The sequence below is a fragment of the Cupressus sempervirens genome, chromosome 7, assembly GCF_028749045.1.
Source record: "Cupressus sempervirens isolate cs-2001-9-10 chromosome 7, ASM2874904v1, whole genome shotgun sequence".
NCBI classification, from domain to species: Eukaryota; Viridiplantae; Streptophyta; class Pinopsida; order Cupressales; family Cupressaceae; genus Cupressus; species Cupressus sempervirens.
In genome coordinates, this window is record NC_143124.1 from 380379963 (window position 1) to 380407656 (window position 27694).

Genomic DNA, 27694 nt, shown 5'->3' on the forward strand with positions numbered 1-27694 from the left:
CCAACACCTAGTGATTTTCTAATGTGGCAATCATGTAGTAAACCTAGTAGAGGTGATGACGCGATACTTGATGATGTGTCCTTAATTGTTGACATAGCATGCAATGGTTCTAGTGATTTTGAAGAAGCGACAATACATAATGATAGAAGTGTGGCACAATTTAAGTGTGGCACATGATAGGTACTTTATTGTGCAAGTATTATTTGTGCAGGCCAATTCCATTGTAAAAGTACTCTATAGACTAATACTTGGATTAAAAAAAATTATTATGAAGATTTTCTTTTAAAAATAGTGTTGTGTACAAAACCTTTTTAAACTTTGATTTTTTTATATAAACTATATTGAAATTTTGATATTTTTACAAATCATACTACCAAATAATAATTGTGTTCATACAGTAGGGAGGGGTAATTGTTTTGATGTTTTGAGTTGATTGCTCCAATTTGGATGATTTATTTATTTATTATTATTATTTTATTTTATTTTAATTAATGGTCATTTTCTATTAATAAATAATATACTAAGTTACAATTCACAAAAAAGGGTTGGGGGATACAAGATCACCTCGCGAAAGTTCACACGACCTCATTCAACAATTGATTCTAGGGGTTTTATGCATTCTAAGCATGATGCCATGTTTTGATTTGGCCCAAAGTACTCCAAAATTGTAGATCTCTCTTGGGACTTGAATCCACCTTCCACCTTCAAACAATTGTATTATTTGACCTTTAGTGTCAGATATGAGAAAAAAAGGGTAATTTTGATTGAAAATGATCTTATAGATCCGATAGAAGCCTCAAATTTGTCCCAACAAACTCCAACTTTGACTAGAAACAAAAAATCACAAAAGCCAAACCCCAACTTTCTCAAAAAGTATCTCTGATGGAAAACCAAAGTCACTCTAAAATCTCTAATACCATGTAATATATGGCTATGAAGATATCCAAAAAAGATCTAGAGACCAAGTGAAAATCACAATAACAAAAGAGAATGAGTATGACAAGAATAAAAAATGCAATATAATCAATACACTAGATGCAATAGAATCAATACAATGGAAGATATATAATTCATTTAAAATCTCGACAGGAAGGTTGAAAGTTATTAAAAAATGGTACACATGTTTTTTAAGTCTATAGACTCTTGTTAGTCTAATTAAGATATTTTGCCTTGATAGATTCTAGTTAAACTTATTTGGAGAATTAAATAGAATTATTTAGAGTGTTTCCACTTTAAACGAACTTATCATGTTATCAATCTATCATATCCACCCATTGTAAATGTACTTTCCACCTTTGATGGGTGATCCATGTTTTATAGTGTTATCGCATTATTACCTATCCACATTTCATAACCACATTTCATAAGGTGAGAGATTTCATTATCCAATTCTATCATTTATACTCACCTTGGACATGTAACAAGGGCTCTCCTATGTACAAATGCCTTTTCTTGAAATGTGGCTTTTTCTTCTAATCAACAAAGGATTTGTAAACAGACATGCATTGCGAATCCAATCTAATAGATCGCGAGATCTGTCATTAAACCAGAAAATACAAGGCACCCTGGTGGGTTGCGTCTGACTCGCACAACATGGATGAGACTAAACAGTTTCAAACTCCCGTTATGCAACTTTGGAGTGGGAGAATACACTTTTAATGCTCTAGGTTCAAAGTTTTCACAACATTTTCCAGAAATGGGAGTCAGGAACATTTAGTAATATATATGGATTGGATTTATCCTATCCATCAATCATTTCTCTTATTTGAATTTTCAATATTGGATTTATCCTATGCGTTAATCATTTCTCATATTTGAATTTTCAGTATAACATTTTGAATGGAACCCAGAAGAAGGCAATATGGCAGTGCTTCCATGCGACAGTCCAAAATTTCTACATTTCAATGCAGTCGAATTCACTTCTATTTAGAGATGGCCGCTCTGCATGTAGGACGCACTAAAGACTGTTTACTTACTCGGGCTTCCTGTGTAAGGTATGTGTTACATGCACCTCCCTATCCCTGTATATGTGGCCTCCAAAGGTATCTAGGTTCTACCAATGAAATTCATTACTAATCCATTTCCAAGAGTTGTTTGCCTTTTAAAATGTTGAAACATGATTGTGGAGGACTATCCATTTTACACTCCTTACTACTTACCAAATCCATTTAAAAGTTTTTACTCATCACTTTTTAATGTGGTCTATTACAGATGAAAATATTTCAGTCTATTTCATTTTACTTTTAAAATTTCTCAAATTTCAAATGCACTTCGTAGATGTGGATCTCATAACATGTAATTGCAATTCGAGCCATTAAACTTCCTTTTTCCTTGTCCTTATTGTATTCCGAGAATTCTGGTACATTTTAGAAACTTAATACTTCTGGAGTAATAGAGTGACCATACTCATGTAAGAGTTTTGAGTTGGTGATAAAGAGCGTTGGACACTATGTCATCTTTCTATCTCCTATATAGAACTTGTCTTAGTCCCTTGCTTTTAATATCACATAACAATTCTTCCTCATCCTTACCACCCTTCAACAGCACCTCTACCATTTCCTTTCCCCTCCCAGTCACTATCTCCCCATCTTCACCAATCACAATTAGCTCCACATCTCTGTTGGCTTTATTCAAGAGAACTGATACTAATCTCCTTACTTTTAATGTTTTTTCATTATATCTTGTACTCCTCAGGTCATTATACAAATGTACAATACGCTGCCACAATTTATGTGCATCCAAGAATGACAGACTTGGAATATTAGATATTGCCTCTCTCTTCATTTCATAATTGGCCGCTTCTTGGGCATCCATCCATATATATATATATACGTCTCCTCCCTACATACAGAACATTGCTCTTGATTTTCAATTTCATCAATGCAAAATTCAAACTAGGCACAAAGTCTAACATCTTCTCAAGGGAACCTGTGCACAAGAAAATTGTTTCTCCATGGTGAATAGCCTCTTTTATCTGTCATCACAGGAGCAATCATATTAATCTACTGTTGACATAAATAAATTCTTATTTTCAGACTAAGATAGGCTTTTGTTGAGATCAAAAGAACTCTGTAATTATATATGGAATTTGATTGAATGCACTTTACCTTCAATTGAGATGATTGCAGATTTTGAAAGACAAATTGCACACTAGCTTGGATCTTGAGTCCCTCCCACTCTAGGTTTCTGAGTTCATCTTCACGGCTTTTACAAAATGGATATGTCTCTAACCCCCACCTTTCAATCATAGGCAATGCATCTTTGCAGGAAATCATTCCCTTTGCATCTAGCACAACAAGTGCAGTTGCTGTATTAACCAAATGATGTAATGATTCTGGATTTATTAGCCATGGATTCGGAACCACTAGCCATGGAGAATTTGTAGCACATCTCTCATATTCAACCCAAGTTGGCCTTCCCCAATCCACTCTTGGGATACAAACAACTTCTGCTGGATAGTCATGTCTGTCTAACATCTTTAGATACATATCTTTCAAAGCTGAAATCTGTATTTCAGACATGTTTATGGGTGTAATCAATAATAATAGCATTTTTCCATGCAAGTCACTGATCTGCAACTGCAATTATCAGTGTAAAAGAACTTAGTACCAAAATTTGCTTTCAATTTACTATCGAATTGCAAGTTTTAATGAAAAATACCAGATAGAAGCTTTAAAAAGTTTAATACCCGTTGTTTGTTCTTAAGCAGAAGAAAATCTGTTTCTGTTGTCACCAACAATGCTCTCAATAATTCAATATTGCTCTCTCTCAGGATTCTGATTAAGAATTTAACCTCATTAAGTATATAGGAGATGTCTACCCATGCTGTGAAACATTTTATGCCATTTTCTTGCAAACCATCAGTGGTACATAAGACATGCTGGCTATGAGTAGGATACAAAGAAAATAATTTATCCAAGAGTAAGGAACCCTGGGAGTTTTCAGGTGTGTAAGCCAGTATCCTGTCAATCAAATTAGTTGGTAATGAACTGAATGCCTTGCCGACATATATGAGTTTCAAGAGTTTACAATTGGATTCCAGCCTCTGGAGATTTTTTTCCAGTAATTCCCATACCACGGGTTCAGTGGAATGCAAACTAATGATTAAGATAAGGGCAGTCTCTGGCTGAAGAAAGTATGAACAGAATGCTTGTTGATGAGCGTCGATGAGAATTCTTTCTTCCCTGAAGAACTTTGATATTGTTGCTTTCAACAATAAAGAACAATAAGTTTCTTGCAATAAACAAACATGGTGTTTCTTTAAACCATCTGCATCTTTATAAAGAAACCATATGTTTTTCTTTGCATATATTACAGCTTTAAATCTCTGAATAAGTATTTACTATTAACTTTGAAATAAATCACAGCTATACCTGCAATTTTCCTGTTACCACTACCACATGCCAGTCATCCTTTTCCCTATCCATTTCCATCCATCGTTTGATCAGCTTTTCACTTCCACTAATGTCTACACGCCAAAGGCTCTGAATTGCCACAACACTATCCATCCATTTCCCTTCTAACCTCTCACAATTTGTGAGTCCCAATCTTATTAAAGATGGTAAGGAATGGAAATCTTCAGAGAGATATTCCAATTGAGAGCATCCTGACAGATCTAGCTCTTCTAAACAAACAAGATTGCCAATTGCTCAGGAAGTATCAACAAACTAGTACATTGAGACAAGTCTAATTTTCTTAATGTTCTTAGGCAATGGAAGTCACTGCACAATTCCTCTAGCTTGTCGCATCTTGATAATCCCAACTCCTCCAGACAGCTAAGTCTACCAAAACCTTGAGGTAACTTTGATAAACTCCAGCAATTGAACATTTTCAATTTTCTTAACGCTACCGAGCAGTGGAAGTTATTACACATTTCTTGTAAGTTTTCACATCCTTGCAAGTCTAAATCTTCAAGGGAACTGAGTTTTCTGAGCTGACGGGGAAGCATTTTTAAACTAGAGCACCTTGCCAGTGAAATATTTTTAATCATTGTAAGTTCACAAATTTCTTCTGGTAGTTCTGTCAAACTTGAACACCCACTAAGTGATATGGACCCTGACAATGATGACAACTCTCCGATGCTATTGGGAAGACTTTTCAGATTTGCACATTTGCCTAATCATAAAGAAGTTAAGGATGTTAAATTCCCAATTCTTTCATGGAGCCCAAATAAACTGCTGCAATGTTCTAACCACAGGGATCTTAATGAGTAAAGCTTGTCAAAACTGCCTGGAAGCTGCTGCAAACTCCCACAGTATGTTAAGTCAAGCATAGTAAGAGCCTTCAATTTGCCAAACCCTTCTGGCAACTTCTTCAGGTTCCTGCAATAACTCAAAACTAATTCCTGCAAAGACTGGAGCTTCTCCAACGAATCTGGCAGTTCTTTCAGATCTTGAGAAAAGGACAGGTTTAACTTTTCCAAAGAAAATAATTGACCAAAACTCTCAGGAATTTCTGTGAATTGGCATCTTGACAAATCTAACTGCTTTAATTTGCTAAGCTGCTGAAATGCTTTAGGCATTTTTGCCAATTTACAAAAATGCCACACACATATTCGTAGGTCCTTAAATGCTGCTACTGTAACTGGATTGATTTCAAGATTTTGATGGGTCATGCTTTGTTCTGATAGCTTAAGCACTTTGAGTTTTGATTTTATCTGAAACCAAAGAACAATATTAGCTCACATCCACTGAAATCTTCTTACTAAATCACAAATTGTTGTAGGATAGTCTAGCATTCAAATTTTAGCGAGAAAAATGTTGCATACCACGTGTTTATGATAAAAGTCGTCAAAGACAAAACATAGACAAAAAGTGATTACAGACCTGGGACAGATTCAACATCGTGTTGCCCTCAGAGTTATAATCCATGAATGTCAAACACTTTAATCTTGAAACATCAAATGGAATATTGGGTACTCTTCCCACCTGAAGAAACCTCAGCTTGTTAAATTGTTGACTGCATTTTCCTTTCACAAGTATCGAGTCTCCCATTGCAAATACTCGTAAAGACCCACACATTGTATCCAACTTTTCTGCTAATAGATGAAAAGGCTTCTTATTCCATTGCAACCAAACTCCTTTTATTTGGCGGAGAGCCTGTAGACATTAGGAGGCCACAACAACATAACTTTATATGAAACATCTTGCAACAACTGGCATAAATTTAATATGAATAGTAATAGGGTTTCATACCTGTTCATTGTTAAGGATTGCAGAAAAATCACCCAAATTATTGAAACGGTTGTCTTTTGATTTATTACGACCAGCTGCAAGAAGGAGATCATGAATGCTTATCCTGTTTACTTTTCTTTTGACGTTATAACCCTCTTCGTGCTCAATTCTTTTGAGCAGAGCCCCCTCTTCTAGGCTTTCAAGCTCTTCCTCTCCTACAATGCATGCAACTTCTTCCCACTACCAACTATAGAAGAATGAGCATATGTCAAGAAAGGCCTCCTGAGCACTTCGTTGAAGTTCCTCATATGCAAAGAGAATCCTTGATTCATCAAAATCCTCTTCCTTGTAGCCACTAAAAGCTTCTCCACTTTGGAGCCAATTAAGTAGTCTTTCATAAGCTTCATATTTGTTCTTTCGTTTATGGAGATATGCTCCTACTACTTCCAAAAACAGAGGACAGCAACTGCATTTCTTTGCTATCTCCTTGGCCTGAGGTCTTTCATTCAATATTGAATGAATGTCCTGTTCTCTATCTATCTTTTTGCATAACATTTGTAGGGCTGCATCAAGAGAAAGAGGTTCCATAGGATAAATTTTACAGGGTTTAATCCTGCAGTCCTCAATCACTCCCAATATATTTGTTTTTCTAGCTGTTAGAAGCATCCGTATTTTTTTGGGACCTGTTATCTCCTTAGGTAGAAGCTTCTCCAGATGGTCTCTCCTCAAGACATTGTCAATGTATAAGAAAACAGTTTCTTTTTCCATTATATCTTTTAAGAATTGCTATCCACTTTTATAGACTCTTACCTTTTGATTCACACCAGTCAAATCCTGCGCAATCTGGGATTGCAGTTCCTCTATTTTGGGATCTAAATCTAGGTTTTGGATGAGAGTAGCTTTGGAATGTTTCCAACCACGGAGTTTCTCTTTCAGAGATACATAAACTGCATCAGCTAAAGTCATCTTCCCAGCTCCTCCTATTCCATGTATAACAACTGCTACAACTGGCTTGTCATTTTCCCAATCAAGTAGTTCAATGACTTTAGTTACCTGTTGCTCTATTCTAACTGATTTCAAAGTTGACAAAATGAAATCAGAACTTACATATTAATATATTATCATCAGTTACTTTTAGCAAATAGCTGAACAGTACATTCAAGCAATTTACCTGCACTATTCAAGGAAGAAGCCTGTGGGTTGCTTCTTGCCATAGTACTGTGAATATCATCTAAAATACAAACACTAATCTGTTCATTTAATGTCTTGCATATCTCATCCACTTGAATGCTAAGTTCTTCAAGGTCTTGTTTGTCTCTTGAAGCCATGTACAATCTACATCAAGAATTTAACAAATGTGTTATGTATATTGCTTGCGGGTAGTCCAACTTTCTTAATATATTTCTGAGCATTTATGTTTCTTGGAAAACTAAGCAAGGGGTGAGTATTTACTATTTAGTTATCTTGTTATGGCTCTTTTCATGTAAACAATCTAGGGGCAATACTGCATGGCATCAACTATTTCAGTCACTCTCACATGTTTGGAGTAGGTCTAGACTCTACACAACTGACAAGTGCTCTACCAGGTATATGTACAAAAGGAAATGGACTTGAAACATTTCAAACTTGTCATTTTTCAAATCTGGATTCTAATCCACAGTTCTTCCAAATGCACAATTTATTCCAGTGTATTTATGACAATTCTATCTATAGATGATGGTATCAAAAATGCATAAATAAGTTTGATTTATAAACCAATAAATGAATCTCAACAAAAAAATTAATTTGATAGATTGTGAAAAAGACCTTGTATCTATCATTTGATGAGCTAAAGGGGCTTTGAGATGAAAATTCCATAAGGTGCAACACTTGGTGAAGGTTTTGCAAATGCGGCAGCAAGTTAAATGGGCTTGATCTTGGGGAAAACTTCATATTTAAGAGTGCTTGAGTAGTAGTATTACTAGGATGGTGGCCTCATGGTAAGTCTCAATGCTTCACCCTTGCAAGCATCACTTGGATGCAATAAGTGCAATGTGTACCATTCGTTCTCACAAGGGATGGGTTTATGTGAACTGCTACGATGAAAGATGGATCAATGTGTTGGGCTCAAAAACTATGTAATGGAGTTTAATAAACATCATAATTTGATTTAACAAAAAAATCTCCTACCTATCATTGAATGAGATGAAGGGTCTCTATAATGAATGATTCTTAAGGCACAACATGAGTTGAAGGTTTTTGCAAATGGGATAGAAAGTTACGTGGACTTTATTTTGGGAGAAAATTGATGGTTAAATTAACTTAAATACACTCAAGTCAAAGTTGTAGTGGCCTAGGTAACCTCCCAAGGAGTCCTATATTCTTAATTCATTCATACTCATGAGAGATGGGTCATAAAATCACTCATGAAACATGGGCAATTCATTTGACTCAAAAAACTATGCAATTGAATACCAATAAAATTAATCAATAACTTGATACATTTGTGAGAAATACCTCATACTTGTCATTGGGTGACTTGAAAGAGCTCTATATGAATGTTTCATGAGGTACAATACTTTTAACAATTTGGCAAATATGGTGTTGTGTGGTTTTCACACCATCGCCCCATTAAAAATAGGGACCCCCTCTTTTCGTTTTAGCAAGTAGGAGTCTTTGTCTTAGGCAGTTTTGGTTGGCAACATTTTTTTCAACTCTCTAAGTCCAGGGTGAGTTTATGAAATTTTGGCTCATCATGAAGCAATTTTTGTCTCAGGTATGTGAGCACTTTGGAGCCACTTTAGAGGAATTTTCGTATGCTAAGTCCAAGAGTAGAGTGGAACTTTTAGCTCGAGAGAGAAGGGGGTTGCATGTTTGAGAATTAGGAAAAAGTTTGTGAGGAAGCCATATTCGATACAAAATTCGCAACTTCGGAATTTTCCTTCTAGTGGAAACTTCGCAACTTCGGAATTGTCCCTCCAATGGAAACTTTGCAACTTCGAAATTGTCCCTCCAATGGAAACTTCACAACTTCGGGATTTTCCCTCTAGTGGAAACTTTGCAACTTCAAAATTTTTCCCTTTGGTGGAAATTTTGCATCTTTGGAAATTCCCCTACCTCCCCATTTCTCCCAAAAATCTCAAGACTCCCCCTTTTGGAAAAATGAAGTGCAAATGCTTGAGGAAGCCTTTTGCAAGTGCTTGAGGAAGCCTTTATTCGGTTGCAAATTGAGCATTGCAATATTAGAACAATGAGGGGAAGAAATTGATAACTTTCTGAAGGATTTTCCTCTTGGAAAAATTTTGCATCTTCGGAAATTTCCCCACTCCGAGTCTCCCAAGTTTTACCATCCTCTAAGACATTAGTAGATTGATTTATGGCATTAGGGCAACACCATGAACAAGAGTAGAGCAAGGAATCACCAAGGAACATTTAAATGAGGACATTTTAAGAACATCGAGTCCTAGGAAAACTTCGCATCTTCGGGAATTTTCCTCCTCTCAGGATTTTCCCCAGCCAACTATTATCCTTTGTAAGTTACCAAAACCACCTACTCCTAAAAAAATTGAGGAGAGAGAAAGTGACAAGAATTAGAAATAACAATAATAATAACAAATGGTTTTGGATTGTGATTTGCCTCGACTTTGAAAAATTGTTGGTTTAAGTTGGGATAGAGTTTGTATATTGTTGATGTGATTTTATTTTCAGTTTTATCTCACAAGCTTAATGCTCTTCTCCTTTGTTTTGCAAGGTGAATTAGAGGAGGAAAAGAGCTGAATGGAAATTCATTCTTGGAACAACTTTGAAGATCAGAGTGTTGTTGTTGTTGCAAATTTGGCAATCCTAATTATGGTTTGTGGGAAGAAATCTTGGCCCTTGATCTTCAATCGATCTTGGCCCTTTATTGTAACTGAACTACCATCAAAGGCCAAGGCCTTGCCGTTTGTAATGTATTAGATTAGAGGGGCTCAAGAGATTAGCTTAAACATTGGAGGTAGTATAGACCTAGGAAAGTAGAGTAGGATAGCTAAGGGAAAGACTTGATCAAATTGTTGCTATGATGCTTGTCAAATTAATTGATAATTCATTGTTGGTTCTTCATGGTGGATTACTTGTTATTGCTTTGAAGTGTTGCATGGTTTCCTCAATTTTTCACTTGGAGTAGATTTCTTTTCATGTTGAAGTAGTTTACTTGAATGGAAGTTGTTGTAGATGTTTACTTGTTTGACTCTAACAAATCTGGACCTCTAACCTCTTGCCGATGGTAAGGGTGCTTTGCGTGGTAAGCCAATGAAAACTTCAATTGTTGTTCAATCTTTAGTTTGCATTCAAATGATGGGATTGGAGAGAGGATATTGATGTGGAAATCATTTGTGTATTCCTTAGAAGCTTGGACTAGGTGGGTGGAGTCGCTGGTGAGATTACACCTAGTAGAGTCCAAGTCATCCATGATTCCTTGCTAGAGATAGAAGTAGTAGTAGAAGTTAAGTTGAAGTGGAGGATTGAAAAGTTGAACATTATTTTCATTGCACATTGCAGAGCCAAATCTTTAGAAGTGCAAGAGTTCATATCCATTGACTGAATAATGTAAGTCCCTTTGTCATAACCAACATATCACATCATAAAATTGGGTGAACTCCACAATTAAGAAAGAAACTTGAAGTCATTTCATGATCTTACTTTGCAAGCTTAGCATGAGAGATGACCTTATATCAAGAGAGGATTGAGTGTTTGTTTCTCCTTAAAACATGAAGTATTTGATTTTGCATGTTCTAGTGGAACAAAGCTCACATCAACATATGATACCAAGCTAGGTGGACATGATCTTAGGGGAAACTCCATTCTCAAGGCTTGAGTTGGAGTATAACTAGAATGGGGAACCTCCTAGGAAGTGTCAATGTTTCACCCTTCGAGCATTACCTAGATGCAATGAGTACTAAGTAGACTATTCATAGTCATGAGAGATAGATTGATGTGAACAACTCTTAATGAAACATAATCAATGAGTGTGAGTAAAAAACAATGTACGTGAATAATGATAAAATTTTATAATTTGACACACTACAAAAAACACCTTGTCATCAACAAATGAGCTAATAGTGCTCCATTGTGAATTGATTTATAAGGCACATTTGCTGAAGGTTTTCCAAATGGGCTAGAAAGCTAAGCGAGCTTGTACCTTGGGGGAAACTCTATGGTTAAGCACACTCAAGTAGGAGTAATCCTAGGATAGGTGACTTCCCGAGAAGTTCCAATGTTTCACATTTATGAATATACTAAATGCAATGGATGATAACTGAACCATTCATGCTCATGAGAGATGATTTCTTCCAAAACACTACCCATGAAGTACGCATTCAATGAGTTTGGTTCAAAAACTATATAAGTGAATCATGATAAAACATTGTAATTTGATAGATTACAAAAAAAAAATACCTTCTACTTGTCATAGGTAAAAGCCATCTTACCCACAAATGCAAGCACTTGTATAGGTGCTTTTCCTGTTTGTTCCCAAGTAGTCATTTTGTAGTTGTGGTGTGATTTGTACATAAAGAATTCTACCTCCCTCAAAAAAGCTTATAACTTCATTTGTAACACAAGCAAAATTTACTGTATAGCGATAAATGTGCTAGGAAACATCAAATGTGCTTGGCATGATTAATTAATTTTTAAGTATAGATTTATATTGGAGACACAAAAGTAGAAATCAAGGAAAGAATGGTTCCACAAGTGGGGTACTATGAAGAGGAACAAGTGGCCCCTCGGAGATTTTGCCCCTGTATTTACAAGTTTTCGAGTGGTTTTTCTTGTTTTACTACTTTTTTTCATTGGTATCATCACCTTCTTACATGTCCTTGTTGTGATTTTTGCTAGCATGAATGCTGATGATATTCCTATGGGGGAGTATACTAGCATTGTTGTAGCAGTGGAGAGACAACATAATTGTGTTCCATTCATGACTATGTTTGTCATCGATATCAACATACTGTGAAGATTGGCAGAGTAGCAGACATCAATTGAGGTCATATGGATCGAGTATTGAAGATGAGGTTAAGTGCAGTTGAGGACTTGTTCTGTTGTGTCTTGATGACATGGTTAAGAGCACGTGTAGAAAGTCGAAGACTGGTAAGAGTTATTTGTGATTTATAGAAGATAGTTTGTAGACAGAGTTCCTAAGAAGTGGCTTCTGATGTTCGGATTATATCTCCTAACAGGGATAGAATCTGGATGAGTGAAGTTAGAGACAAAAGATAGTTTGATGATGATGTCAGCGAGTGTGCGAGTTTGAGGTGGCACATGTAAGAAATTGTGAAGACCATGAGCTGACAATATTTTGTAATTGTGAAAAAGATGTATTGTAGTGTGTTATCTTATTGAGGTCCTATTGTAATTGTAATTGGGAAAGCGTCAAGGCCGACTCAATGAATTATTTTGAGGACATGGTATAAAGGAAAGTTATTTTCCTTGTGATGGAATGGGTATGAGTGTATGCAAATAATTTGTGAATGCAATAAGTGAAGTGGTAAATGCAAGTAAGCGATCAAAGGGATCATTGTGATGCAAGTTTGTAGATCCGGTATTGGGATTTGAGAAGTATTTGGTGCAAAAGAGGCATGGTATGACGACAGAGCAAGAGTTTGAGTTGTTGAGATTAGTTGCATTTCTATTATTCTGAAAGGAATAATACCGAGGCCAGTTTGACAGTGAGTTTGGTGGTCTTGCCCCTGAAGCTATTTGGACAATGGGTCCATTTGCATTCTACAACTCTTAATAGGGTTGGAATCTTCTCACAGGGATTCAAAATCTCCTAACAGGGATTGATATGTATTGAATGTATTTCATTGGCTCCTAACAGAGTCCATCCTCTTACAACGAACTTATATATTGGTACATCATTTTGTTTGTATCATCCTTTTTTCTCTCTAATTGAGGATTTCCCTAGTAAACATATCTAGTGTTATTATGTATGTGTATCCTCTTATGGTTGCTATTTATATTGATCACATGTTAAGGTTTAATAAGGTTGATAAAAGTAATATTGATCTGATAACTTATTCACCCCTCCCCACCTCAGTTATCTTGGTGGACTTTACTTTCTAACAATTGGTATCAGAGCATCAGGTCCTTGAAGGAAAAACTTAACAAGTTTAGGAGATCAATGGCAGGTCATTTTAGATAGAAAGTCCTAAGTTCGATGTAGTTAACTATGACAGCTGGAAAGAGAAGATGAAGACACATTTGCCATGCTTGGGTCCAAGATATTGGCTGATTAGTAAGAATGAGAAGACCATTGTGGAAGAAAACAAACTTGAAGAATGTAGTGAAGCTGAAAGAGATTTTTTCATATGTAATATGCTTCCTAGAGAAGCACTTTTGTCAGCTCTTCCTGAAAATGAGTATGGTCATGTAAAATCCTTGGTATCATCTCATGAAATTTGGAAAGCTTTGGAATCTACTTTTGAAGGTAATAAGCATGCTAAGAGAATTAGATTGCAAAATTGGATATGTTTATTTCTAGAGGTTAAAATGATGTAAGATGAATCTGTAAGAAGTTATATTGGCAAACAATCAAAGATTTTTGCAGGAATAAAATCTTGTAATGGAACTAAAGATGAAGATGAAATCATATGGAAGATCTTGAAGACTTTGACACCACATGCAAGCAGACATTGTAGATGATTGAGCAAGTGATACCTTGTACTAAGAAATTTTCTAGAGAGACTCTTCTTGGAAGATTGGAGGCAACATAAGTAAGTTTGAAACAATTTGGAGATTTACCTAGAGTGGAGACTACTTTTAGTGCATTAAGTGTTCGCCCTTCCTTATCAAGGAGTGCAAGCACTAGTGGAGATTATGCTAGCAGTAGTAGATCCAGATCTGAGGAAGAGAGAAAGATTGAAGAAGGAATAGCCTTGCTTGTGAACAGAGAACCTAATGGTAAGAAAATATTTAAATGTTTGACTTGTAATGAATTTGGTCATTATGGTTTTAAGTGTCCTAAAAGAGTAAAGAAGTACAAAAAAAATTTCCAGTCTAGAAGACCTAGAGAATGCCTGTATGCAAATGATGATGATGAATTTGAGGAAAAGAGTGAGAGATGATGAGTTAGGATTTGTAGCTATAAAAGAAGAAAATCCTGAAAAGGAAGTTAGAGAAGAGAAAGCCCTAGTGTCACAAGTTGAGAAGAAATCTGATTGGATCATAGACAGTGCTTGTTCACATCACATGATTGGTGATATAAATAAATTTGTTAAGTTCAACAACCATGATGAAGGAATTGTTAGAGTTGGTAACAATGTGACTTGTCATATGAAGCGAATAGGATCTATTACTCTTGATGGGAAAACTAATACAAATGATGTTTATTTTGTTGATGGATTAAAACATTACCTTTTGAGTGTTCGAAAGTTGGTTGATAAGGGATATCAATTATAGTTCATAGAGAAAACATGCATCATCAAGGACAAGAATGGTAAGATGATTGACACTGGTACAAGATCCAGAGGTAATGTTTTTCAGCTAAATCCTATAGAGATGACATGTTTGGTTGCTAAAGTTGATAACAGGTTGTTGTGGCATAGAAGGTTTTATCATATAAATTTTGACAATATTGTGAAAGAAAGTACTACATTTTATGTTAGGGATTTACCAAAAATTGTGAAGCCTACTAATGTTGTGTGCAAGGAATGTGATATGGCTAAGAAAAAGAAAAATTATTTTCCTAGCAAGAAGTTTTCTACAACAACAAAATTGGAGATTATTTACACAAATCTTAGTGACCCACAAAGAAAAAGAGGATTCTACGATGAAAGGTGACATTACTAGGATGATGTGGGTAGCATTCCTTAGAGAAAAGTCTGAAGCATTTGAGAAGTTTAAGTTGTTTAAGAATAGACTTGAAAATGAGTCTAGATTGAAGATTAAATGTTTAAGATCAAATAGAGGTGGAGAATTTACCTCGAATGAGTTTAATACTTTTTGTGAAATGAATTGTATTAAGAGGTAGCTATTAGACCCTAAGACTCCTGAGCATAATGGTATAGCTGAGAGGAGAAAAAAGTCTATAACAGAAGCAACAAGAGCTATGCTGTTTGAGAATGATGTATTAAAGACATCTTGGAGAGAAGGTAATACAACAGTGTATACAGTGAATAGAGTGCAGATCAGAAAAGGTATAAATAAGACACCTTATAAATTGTGGTTTGGAAATGTACCATCAGTGAAGTATTTCAACATTTATGGAAGTAAATGTTATAACAAGAGAGATGATAACATTGCTAAGTTTGATGCAAGAAGCGATGAAAGTATGTTCCTTGGTTATTCATTGAAAACAAAATATTATAGATGTTCTAATTAGAGAACTAAGACTATTGTTGAGAGCGCATATGTAAAAGTGGATGAAAAGTTTAGAGTTCAAGAGAGAATGCTCGATTATAATTCTGATGATGAAGAAGCTAATCTTAAGCCTATCCAGGAAAATTTTCAGACTTTTATGAGACTAACAATGATTTGCAGAATGATATTCAAGTTATGGAACAAAGAGAGGAACCAAGATCTGAACCTAGACCAAAAGTAATAGTTGAGACAATGACACCAACACCAAACAAGAATTCGACAAAGAATCATCTTGCTGATCAGACTATTGGAAGCAAAGACAAAGGAGTTATGACAAGAAACAAAGTACATGAATAACTATGCTTGATTTCTCAAGTTGAACCTAAGAGTGCAGATGAAACATGTAAGGATGATCATTGGATTCAAGCAATGAAGGAAGAACTAGATCAAAATGTGAAGAATGATACATGGGAATTGGTCCCTAGACCTAAGGATAAGAATTTTATAGGAACCAAATGGATTTTCAGAAACAAGATGAATGAACAAGGTGAGGTTGTGAGAAACAAAGCAAGATTTGTATGCAAAGGATATTCATAGCAAGAAGGTATAGACTATGACAAGACATTTGCACCTATTGCCAAAATTGAGGTAGTAAGGATGTTCTTGGCTTATGCAGCAAACAGGAAGTTCAAAGTGTATAAGATGGATGTGAAGTCAATATTTCTGAATGGAGAACTTGAAGAAGAAGTCTACATTGAACAGCCTGAAGGATTTCTTTTGACAGAAGAAAGAGATGTGGTATGCAAGCTGAAGAAAGCGTTGTATGGACTAAAGCAAGCGCCTAGAACCTGGTATGCAAGGTTGGATAAGTATTTGACAAAATTGAGATTTGCTAAAAGCACTGCAGATAGTAACTTATATAATTATATTTGACAAAAATTGAGAATGGTTTGTTGATTATTATAATATTTGTGGATGATATAATCTTTGAAGGTGATGATGAAGCAAGTGATGAATTTGCTAATGAAATGAAGAATGAATTTGAAATGAGCATGATTGGTAAGATGAAATATTTCTTGGGTTTACCAATTGTCCAAAACAGTGATGGTATTTTCCTATCACAAACTAAGTATTTGAAAGACTTATTAAAGAGATATGGCTTGGAAAGTTGTAAGCATGTTGGTACACCTATGATAATTGGTCATAAGTTATCTAGCAAAGATGAGACACCTACGGTTGAACAAAAGCAGTAAAAATCCATGATTGGAGGTTTGCAATATTTGACTCACACAAGACCAAATATAGCAAATGCAATTGGTATAGTAGCAAGATTTCAAGCTGATCCTAAGGAATCACACTATGCAGCAGTAAAAGGATATTTAGATATATGAAGGGTACACCTTATTTTTCGTTATGGTATGATAAATGAAATGACATTACTCTATGTGCATATACTGATGCGGATTGGGCAGGTAGTATGGATGGCAAAAAGAGTACAAGTGGTGGAACATTTTTCCTTGGAGGAAGATTGGTTTCTTGGCTAAGCAAGAAACAAGATTGTATTTCACAGAGTATAGCAAAAGCAGAGTATGTAGCAGCAGCAAACAATTTCAATCAGATCATGTGGATGAAACAAATGTTGAAGGATATCAGGATAGTGTTTTCAAAACTTGTTATCATACATTGTGATAACACAAGTACAGTGAGTATGTCTAAGAATGATGCATTAAATTCTAAGACAAAACACATATCCATTAAGTATCATGTTTTGAGAGAAAAAGTTGCAAAGAAAGAGATCAGATTGGAGTATGTTAATACAAAGGAGCAGATTACAGATATTTTTATGAAGCCTTTGCCTAAGGATACATTTGAATATTTGTGAGGTATGCTTGGAGTTATGCCCTTTCCTACTTTTGAGTAGACAATGGAGAGATTGCATCAGTCCATTGGTACAAAGCACTATTGTTTATCTGGATTGAATGCTGATGCTTCCTCTATGGGGGAGTATCTATGATTGAGCAGAGTCATGAAGGACTCTTAGTAGCTGGTATTTAGCAATGCCTTTGGACACTTGAGCTGGTTGAAGACATTAAGCAGCAGATTGACATAATGATGCCTTTGTCATTGATGTCAATGGGGGAGAAGTAGTGCATGAAGAACATCTCCTATGAATGGGGGGGGAAGTCAATGCATATGAGAGAATCTCTTGTGAATGTGGGAGAGTTACGAAGAAGAAAAGATTGATGTCAATAAGGGAAAGTACATAAGAGCATAAACAATTGAGAATTTTATCAATGGGGGAGCAATAGTTGTTCCTAAGAGTTTCAGATTCATGAAGAGGATTTCAAAAGATCAAAGAAGCAGAGTTGGATTTGGTATTCTTGAAATTTAGATGTTTTTCATCTATGTTGCCATCAATGCCAAAGGAGGAGATTGTTAGCATGAATGCTGATGATATTCCTATGGAGGAATAGTCTAGCATTGCTAGAGTAGTGGAGAGACAGTTAGCATGATTGTGTGTTGCATTCATGATTATGTTTATTATTGATGTCAACATACTGTGAAGATTGGCAGAGTAGCAGACAGAGATAGAGATCGTACAAATCGAGTATTGAAGATGAGGTTAAGCATGGTTGATGACATGTTCTATAGTGTGTCTTGATGACGTGGCTAAGAGCACGTGCAAAAAGTCAAAGACTGGTAAGAGTTATTTGTGATTATAGAAGATAGTTTGCAGATAAAGTTCCTGAGAAGTGGCTTCTGGTGTTCAGATTATATCCCCTAACAGGGATAGAATTTGGATGAGCGAAGTTAGACAGAGACAGAAGACAGTCTGATGATGATGTCAGTGAGTGCACAAAGTCCAAGGTCACACGTGTAAGAAATTCAAAAGACTATGAACTGACAATATTTTGTTATTGTAATTTTAATTGGGAAAGCCTCAAGGCCAACTTAATGAATTATTTTGAGGACATGGTATAAAGGAAAGTTATTTTCCTTGTGATGGAATGGGTATGAGTGTATACAAGTAATTTGTTAATGCGATAAGTTAAGTGATAAATGCGAGTAAGCGATCAAAGGGATCATTGTGATGCAAGTTTGCAAATCTGGTATTGAGATTTGAGAAGTATTTGGTGCAAAAGAGGCACGGTAAGAGGACAAAGCAAGAGTTTGAGTTGCTGAGATCAGTTGCATTTCTATTATTCTGATAGGAATAAAATAGAGGCCAGTTGGACAATAAGTTCGGTGGTCTTGCCCCTGAAACTGTTTGGACAGTGTGTCCATCTACCTTCTACAACTCCTAACACAGTTGGAATCTCCTCATAGGAATTCAAAATCTCCTAACAGGGACTGATATGTACTAAATGTACTTCATTGGCTCCTAACAAAGTCCATCTTCTTACAAGGAACTTATATATTAGGATATCATTTTGTGGGTATCATCTCCACTGAGGTTTTACCTCTGATCAAGGGTTTCCCTAGTTAACATATATGGTTATGTATGTGTATCTTCTTATGGTTTTCTTTTATATTGATCATATGTTTAAGGTTTTATAAGGTTGACAAAAGTAATATTGTTTGCTTCTATCATTTCTTTGCATTGTGGTTCTGACTTTTTTTTATGCATTTTTTTGTTTCCCTCACGCACATGCATTCCTTTCTAAGAATTGTGCCATCTTGGGTTTGATTTGTTGTGATCGGAAATTGATTATTTGTTGTATGCTCTTCGAAAGTTATGCAATTGCTAATGATGAGAGGAAAAATGCAATTAATGCAAACGGTATTGTTGGTGGGGTGGAAAATGTTAATATTGAATCTACCAAACCATCGTATAAGGCAGTGGTTACTGAATCCACCCAACTTAAGTGTGTTTCAATGGAGAATTTGTTAGAAAAATGGTTGTGGGAGCAGTTAGAGGAGTGGATCCCATGCCAATAGACATCGAATGGGAGACAGAGGCCTCGTGGAAGCTACAGATTCCAAAGGAGAAGATAGTAAGATCCTCTTGCCCAGTGTGAAAACCCTTTCACTCTCTGTAAATGATGACATGGTAAAAGCTATTAAATTTGAGTAATCTCATTTATGGAACATTGCCATATTTTTTGTTTGCATGGATAATGAAATTTTTACCTACTAGAATATTTTTGGATGATTGGTTCAGCAATGTGTGGAGAAAAAAGCTTAGAATTGTTGTAAGCTTTAGTAGAATGATTTAGAAGGGTTTATTTTTCATGTTTATGAAATCTCATGACAAGCAAGTGTTAAAAAATGACTTCTTCAGTGTTGGCCAAACCCTATTTACGGCCTTTCCATGGTCACCCAATGACAATGTTGAGCAAGTGATTGCTCGTCCTTATCCAAATTGGGTCAAATTGAGAGGGGTCCAGCCTGAATTCTGACCCTCATCCTTAATATGCTCGAACCATTGGGCTATGCTCTTCAACTGAGGATTCAAGGGTCACAATCTTGCATTTGAATGCTAGAATCCTCGTTGCTCTAGACTCTGAGATGTTTTTTTCTAAAAGGATTTATGTATACATTGAAGGAAAAATTTCAATTGGGAAATTGTCTTGCTTGGCAACCTAGGAGCTTGTTTGCATTGCAAGCTTAATAGTCATACAAGGTGGGATTGTTCATCCCTAAAGAATATCTAGAAGTCTTCAATGTCACATCTGTGGGAAATGACTCTATTAACCCTTTGAGGAAGGAAATTTCTGGTGAAAATATTAAGAACCCTTTGTCTAACGAAGGGAGAAATGAAGTTGCCTCCTCTAATGAAAAGAATATGCCTAGCAATGGTACTCTAGATAAACCAGAAGGAAAGTTTGTTACCTTGTCTAACCCTCTCTTCGAAGAGGATTTGGATGTGATACCCACAAATGGGTCTAATGTAAGTGTCTACCCTAACCCTTTCGGTTGTCATCCTCAATATCTCCCAATTCCTTGGGAGATTCAAAAAGATGATATACTCACCAAAAAGAATGCACAACAAATTACACTTAAAAATATTAATGTAAAAGGAAAGAGATAAGGAGAAATGAACACAATTCTTTGGAGCAGAGAAATGTCCCATTTGAGATCATGAACTCTCCAGTAGAAAAGGTAAACTCATCTCATATTGTCCCCATTGAAGTTGATGGTAATGGTTTGTTGAAAAATGGAGAAGCCCAATTCACTAAAGTTGTTAGTAAGAGTTCAAAAAAGAAAAGAAAAGTCTTTGAAAGGCAGAAATTCAGAATAGTGCTAAATCCATTGAGCAAGCAAGTAAACATAAAAGCCTTGATATGCCCGAGTGTTTGAATAGACTTTATAAGAATGAAAAACCATCCATAAACAATTCATAATGATAAACATACATAGCTGGAATGTAAGGGGTCTTGAAATGCCTGACATAAAGTATATTGTTAGGAAATGGTGTAATATGCTTACCAATAAGGTAATTATATGTTTACAAGAGATTTACATAACTGGTTATCTTACCTTTAACACTCTAAAAAAATTATGGGAAAAAGCTACCTCTTTGTACTTTTATCATGATAGAGGAAAAGGTAGGGTAGCCACTTTGGTTGGCCTTGAGCAGTCTCATAAAATTGAGACTAAAGGTGTCTCCCCTTGCCAAAGAGCCCAATGGGTTGTATTCAATACAGATGATAAGAAGGTGGGGATTTGTAACATTTATGCTCTGAATGACTACAGGAAGAGAGCCTCTCTTTGGGATTGGTTGGTGATAAACCTTCCTATTGCTAAATGGATTGTGGTGGGGGACTATAACATGATTGAGAGTAGTGGTGATAAATATGGAGGAGTCAAAAGTATTTGGAAAGGTAATGGATTTTTCTTCTGGACTAAGTTCAAAAGAAGACTTAACCTTTGTGATCCTATGAAGAACAAAAAAAAAGAAAGAATTTGATAGCATTTGGTTTACATGGTGCAATAATCAAACCAGTAAGAAAAGGATATATTGCAGGCTTGATAGGATGTATGCAAATGCCTTTGTTTTTTGTCTTCTCTCATCGTCCTAGCCAATCTCCTATAAGAGTCCTACCTGCCAGCATTTCTGACGGCTCCCCTATCTCTGCTCGCATTGCCCTTCATGGCCTCTAAACCTTGTAATCTCAACACAGAAGAAAAACAATCTCTTCAAGCTCAATGTACCTTTCCTTAAAGGTCAAGAAAATCTTGAAGTAACTAAAACGGTAACCTGTCTTACTAAGTATTGCAACACTGCATGTACTCCAAGAGAGACCTAGGAACATTTGTTTGATGCTTGGAGATTTTTTTTCCAAATTATTGGTAAGAAGGAAGCCCAAGATAGGAAATATGAGGAATGGTATTATCAAATGAAGTTGAATGAGGCTGAAAGAGACTCACAGACTAAGGTAATGATAGAAGCCTTGAAGAAACTTGATACATACTAAGATTCAGCTTAGAAAGATTTAGAACTATGATTGCTCAGAGCAAAGAATTAGGGCAAAAATGACCTGGGTCAAAGATGGTGAGAAAGGAACCAAGTATTTCTTTAACATCATCAGGGCAAAACAGAATAAAGAGATGACTAGAGGCATTCAATCTCATAATGGATTCACCAGTGATAATAAAGAAATAATGAGTGCATCAGAGGATGGGGCTGATAATCATAGGGCTTTGGAACAATGTATAAAATTGATTCCCAAAAAGATATCTAAGGAGGATGAGAAGATGCTTAGTAAAAACATTAAACTTTTGAAGACGCTCTAGGCTCAATGGCAAATGGGAATTTCCCAGGTCTGGACGGTCTTCCCGTGGAGTTTTACAAGCAAAACAAGGACAGGATTAGCCTTGAACTCTTGGAGATGTATCAAGATGCACTTGAGAAGGGATCTCTTGGTGAGGATATCAATAGAGGTATAATCAAACTACTTCCTAAAAGTGGAGAGGAGTCCCAAGTCAGAAATTGGAGACCTATTACTTTATTGAACCTTTTCTACATGATTATTGCAAAGCTTTTGGCCAGAAGGATAGCTAGCATTCTCAACAAGATTGTTTCAGTTACTCAGACAGGGTTCACTAAAGGCAGATACATCTTAGAAAATATTGTTTCTAGCTAGGAAGCAATACACTAGGCTAAGGCCGATAACCAGAATGTGGTAATGGTGTTACTTGATTTTGAAAAAGCATATGACATAGTGGAGTGGCCCTTTGTTTTTAATATGCTTCATGCATTTGGTTCCCCCCCCCCCCCCCCCCCCCCCACCAATATTTTTGCAGTTGAACAGCCGTTTTGTTTAAAGACTCCTCCACTGTTATTGAGGTCAATGGAGAAATCTCTGACCCTACCCCTCTTGGTAGGTCTATCAGATAATTGTGTCCTATTGCTCCAACACTTGTTGTGCTTGTTTCTGATGCGTTATGTTATGTTCTCAGAGCTTCAGATTTTGGCCCCCCTATGAAAGGTATTTCCTTACCTAACCAAGATGAATTAATCAATGAACAGTTTGCAGATGATACTCGTCTGTTTGTCAAGCTTTCTGAAGATAAATTTGATAATGTTCTGAACAGACTTCAATTTTTTTACCTGGCATCAGGTGCAAAAATCGCCCTTCATAAATCCACAGGGCTAGGTTGAAATGAAGAACCACCAGATTGGCTGCAAAGAAGAGAATGGTTATGGGTAGGACCCACAACCATTATTAAGTATTTGGGCATCCCTTTTGCAATTGACCCTTCCATCAAAGATATGTGGGAGTATCTGGAATGTCAAACTCATGTTGTCATTGGCTAGTAGAATTCAAGTAGTTCGAAAAGTGTTGGCTTCCCATACAATTTATTATGCATCCTCTTGGTTGTTTGTCAAATATCAAAACGGGAAGCTTGATAAAATTCTGAGGGATTTCCTTTGGTCAGATGGCATGGGGCACAGAAAAGGCACAATGTAAACTGGGACTGGTGTTGCAAACCAGGAGAAAGGGGTGGCCTTGGGCTTAAGGACTTGAAAGCTCATGGGATCGCACTAGCCTCCAAATGGATATTCAAGACTCTCCATGGTAATGAAATTTGGAAAGCTCTTGTGCGAAATAGTCTACAACTGTCAGCCATTAGAAAGGGTAAGCAGTGGAAGGACACCCCCCTAGTTGATATTGTTTTGGTGATTTTGACATCAAGGTGTTTGGATCTAATGTGTTTTCTTCTTTGTGGAAAGCATGGTGTTGGGTAGGACATCTTCTCTGCTCTAAGTATGATGTTGGGAGCAATCCTACATATGATGTTGGATCTATTTGGTGGGGCATTTATCTTAACAAGAAACCTCTTGCTTTAACCCAATGTTGTTTTGCTTAGTATTGGAACTCTATAGAGATCCCTCACATTAGGGATATTATTTTTGACAACCAATTGGATTCATGGGAAGAAATCAGGGAGAAATTCAATACCTGCCCTTCTCAAAAGAAGATTTATAGTATATACTCTCATTTCAAAAGCTACAGGCAGGTTCTTTCCTGGTAAGATTATGAACACTGATCAGGTGAAATGGTCTGATGGTAAGATGCTATTAGATATTTCCACTAAACAAATGTACACTTTGCTGAAAGAAGATAATGGCACATTTAGCAGAATTAATCAAAACTGAGGCTGTAACTGGTCAGTCTCTAGGTGACACATTGTTTTTGAATTGTTTTGGCACTTCCCTCTTGAGCCCAAGAAAGTTTGTTTTCATTGGATCCTTTTGCTCAATAAGTTTGCTGTGGGTTCTGTTCTTTCTTCTGTTGGTATAGAAGCTGTAACTTGTTCCATTTGCAATTGTCCTGAAACCTTTGAACATCTTTTATTTGAATGCAAATTTACTAGTAATATTTGGTCTCTTTTTCTTGGTCAACCTGTTAGATGGAATTCATAATTCTAGACCAGATCTCTTGTAGCATGAACTCCTTACTAGTTTTGTGGATATTTTTAATTTCAAAATGAACAATTTTTGGTTTATTCTTACTGCTGAAATACTGTGGTTCATCTGGAAGCAGAGAAACAAAGAGATTTTTGGAAACAGGAGACGGGATCATACTGGGTTTAATCTTAAACTCACCCATTTTTACATAATGTCACAGGTCTCTGCTGTGCTTGAAGTACCTAAAGACAGATTCATGATCTTGGTAAGAGGAGGAGCCATGATTATATACAAAGAGGACATTCAATCAGCAAACTACTTCAATGCCTACTCAGATATGCTGAATCCGGAAGAGCTGGAGAGTCTTAAGCAATTCACCAAGAACAAACACATTGATATCAATCAAGAGAACAAAAAGATCAGAGAACAATGGGAAAAAAGAGCACTATCCTGGGAAGATACACCCGGAAGTACACCTGCAGTAGGTCCTCCCATTGGAGCTTTTGAATGTGCCGAGGCAGAGTGCAGCAATAGCATAATTGATGCATGGGATTAATCAAGCTGGATAGTTTACTTACTTTTTTTTAATGCTCTCTTATATTTTTGATGGATCCTAGTGGATGTTATAGGTGATATGTTGAAAGCTATTGTATATATCTGTAGCCATAGGTACAGTCTCAGGTGAGACATAAAACTGAATCAGTATCATCATATTTTTTGTGGTTGCTACCTTCTGATAAACTTTGGTCCTGGTAAATGTATGCAGTTCTCAAACTATCTTAATATGCAAGAAAAGGTAGATTTGATATTTTTTATCTGTACTAACAAGGGCAGAACGTGCAAGAAAAAGAAAATAGAAAATGAGTTTTTCTTTCAGCCAAATTTTGGAAGCCTTTACTAATTGGCAAGGGAAAGGACTTGTCTGGATTTACCTTCCAAGTGTTTTTCTTTTCTTTTGAAAACACCACAATATTGCTCCTTCAACTATCAACTGTAAAGATTCTTTAATCCTTGTCTGCATCTCATATTTTAGACAAGGAAGACACTGGAGTTGCATTATTACCTTGCATAAATTATTCATGGACTTGAGAAGCTTCAAGCGCTCCATTCTGTTAGATTCTATTGTTTCCAGTCTTTCTAAGACAGCAGCAACCAACAAGAACCCCACTCCAACCCAATGCATATTTCCAATGGCATTCAACACTGCTATAGTTGTCCCATGTTTATCTCCAAGAGACTTTGACATCTGATCCACAAAGCCATATTAACTTCACAGAGGTACTAAAGATCACAATTTCCCTTTCTTTTGGCTATTAAAATTAACTAGTAGAATTTAATTGTAAATGAAATCTAGTTCTAACCTATGTTTTGATCAAAATAGAAAATCTTTCCAATTAGAAAACACAATTCAGTTTTCTGCTAACTTAAATCATTTTGTGCTAGGAGGAATATGACCGGAAGTACATGTTCCTACAGAGGGGAATATCACCTGAAAAGAAATGATTTTGACATGCTTTGACACCACTTCGGATAATTTGAATGTATTTCCTGCGGAAGGAGGGCCAGCTGCACCATTATTTAGTCCCACATAAGATGGATTTCGTTTACCCTACAACCAACGATCAACCTTATTGATACAAAACCATCCTTGAATTAAGGAAACAAACATAGATATTCTTGTAAGGTACATATGTTTTCTACCTTAGTGTTGTATTGAGAAATAACGCTCTCAATCATGTGGACTAGTTCTTCTAGATTGAGATCTGGTGTATCCTCACGAGTATTAAGAAGTCTATCAATAATTTCAGAGGCGGTAGCAGAGGTTGAAGCAGTTGAAGCAACGGAAGAAATTAGTATTGAAAGATGAAACCCAAGTGGGGGTCGCCAGGAGACTAACAGTGAATTGTTGTAACAAGTGGCTGGAAAGAAATCATATCGTATTGTTTCTGAGCTATGACTGCTTTATAAAACAAGTATGATCTCAGAGAAGGCTTCACCAAAAGACTGCACCTTCTACTTGAGGGTATAGAATATGCCTCTTCAACCAAATGATAAAACCAAGCTCTTTTTCAAGAGACTTTGTAGCCTTTAAGTAGATGATTTGTAACTTAGCAGATACCACATATAGATATGGACTTGTAATCAAAATACAGATAAAACCTGAGAAGTGACCCCCATATCTCCTACCGAAAACATAATTTAGCTGTGACCTGTAATCATGTTGATTTCTTGACTCCAAAAGTGATGCAAATGTCAACTTTTGCACTCATTCAGAGTTGCAAACCGTTCAATAGGTGTGAGGCCAGTATCTTCCTATATATGGAAGTAATTGTGGAGGTAAACAACGCGTTCTCAACTGCCTCCTTTTGACAAACACATTAAGATTCTATTGCATGTAGTCAAGAAATTATTTGTGGGTTATCATGCCGTGAGTTCCTGCCGAATGGCAGGATGCTTTTTCTCATTTTGCTTGAACCAATGGGTTTTAATTGGTTTGTACTTCATGCAGTAGGGCTCCATGTTTGAGTCCACTTTATAATTTATCCAGCACACTCTGTGAGTCCACAGCTGTGGGTTTAGTTCTTGTATTTATTAAGCAGACTGTATTATGGTAAGAATTTGATTGTGGTGTCCTCTGAATAGTTTGTATGGTTCTTTGGTGTACAATAATTGACCTTACTGTTTGCTAGAACTTGAATGCTTTGTTAGATTTTTTCTCAATAGTCTTGTCATATACAGAAGCTGAATCAAATTTCCACAAGAAAATCTTTGTAAGATCTTTCGTAATGTGGATCACATTTACAATTTTTATTGTTTGTTTGTGACAGCAAGCTTTGGAGAAAATGTGGTTTCCATTCATTTGCGTGTCCTTTACTTACTATCTTGGACGATGTTTATTGCTGTCAAGCCGACATTAGCATTCAATTTGCGTGTTGAATTTCTACGATCGGCACATTCTATTTATTCATTCTTCCTTGGGGCAGCAATGGTAAAAACCCAATCTTTGTTGTGACTTTTTAGTGGACTCATATTTCAATTGAGCACATTACCTGTGAGGTTTTTCAATCTTCAGGTATTGTATTATTTTCGCTTCACATTTTTATCCGCTTCCTGGCTATCTCATATTTTGTAGAACACTGAGTTCACTAACTCATTGTGTATTTTTCCCCTTATGTATTGAGCTGTTGGAGGGAGGAATTTAACCCTTTTGCTTTCCATGCTTTGTTTTGTGGCTTCTGCTTACACTATCAAAGACAATCATAAATCTTTGTCACCTGATTTTGGATAGAAGATATTAATAGTTTCCTAATTAGAGGCGCGCTCTTGTAACTACATTTTGTTTTTGTTT

General features: G+C 36.2%; 1 long non-coding RNA gene and 1 pseudogene across 5 annotated transcripts; one reads left to right on the forward strand and one right to left on the reverse strand.

The window, feature by feature from the left end:
• Positions 1–1346: 1346 nt before the first annotated feature.
• Positions 1347–27561, forward strand: LOC149547062 (uncharacterized). 4 transcript variants are annotated; one of them, XR_016353815.1, is made up of 3 exons: positions 1347–1716; positions 1827–1994; positions 27174–27561. It is a non-coding gene; the product is annotated as an uncharacterized LOC149547062 (long non-coding RNA). The 4 variants fall into 4 exon arrangements; XR_016353814.1 differs by having other exon boundaries at positions 1347–1667; XR_016353817.1 differs by lacking the exon at positions 27174–27561 and adding an exon at positions 24566–25153 and having other exon boundaries at positions 1349–1716.
• LOC149547063 (uncharacterized) lies at positions 4004–26465 on the reverse strand (annotated as a pseudogene). The gene is made up of 8 exons (XR_016353818.1): positions 26047–26465; positions 25835–25954; positions 25278–25591; positions 7345–7508; positions 6195–7243; positions 5826–6098; positions 4344–5656; positions 4004–4206 (listed from the first exon to the last, which is right to left on the reverse strand). The product of XR_016353818.1 is annotated as an uncharacterized LOC149547063 (transcript).
• Positions 27562–27694: the final 133 nt, after the last annotated feature.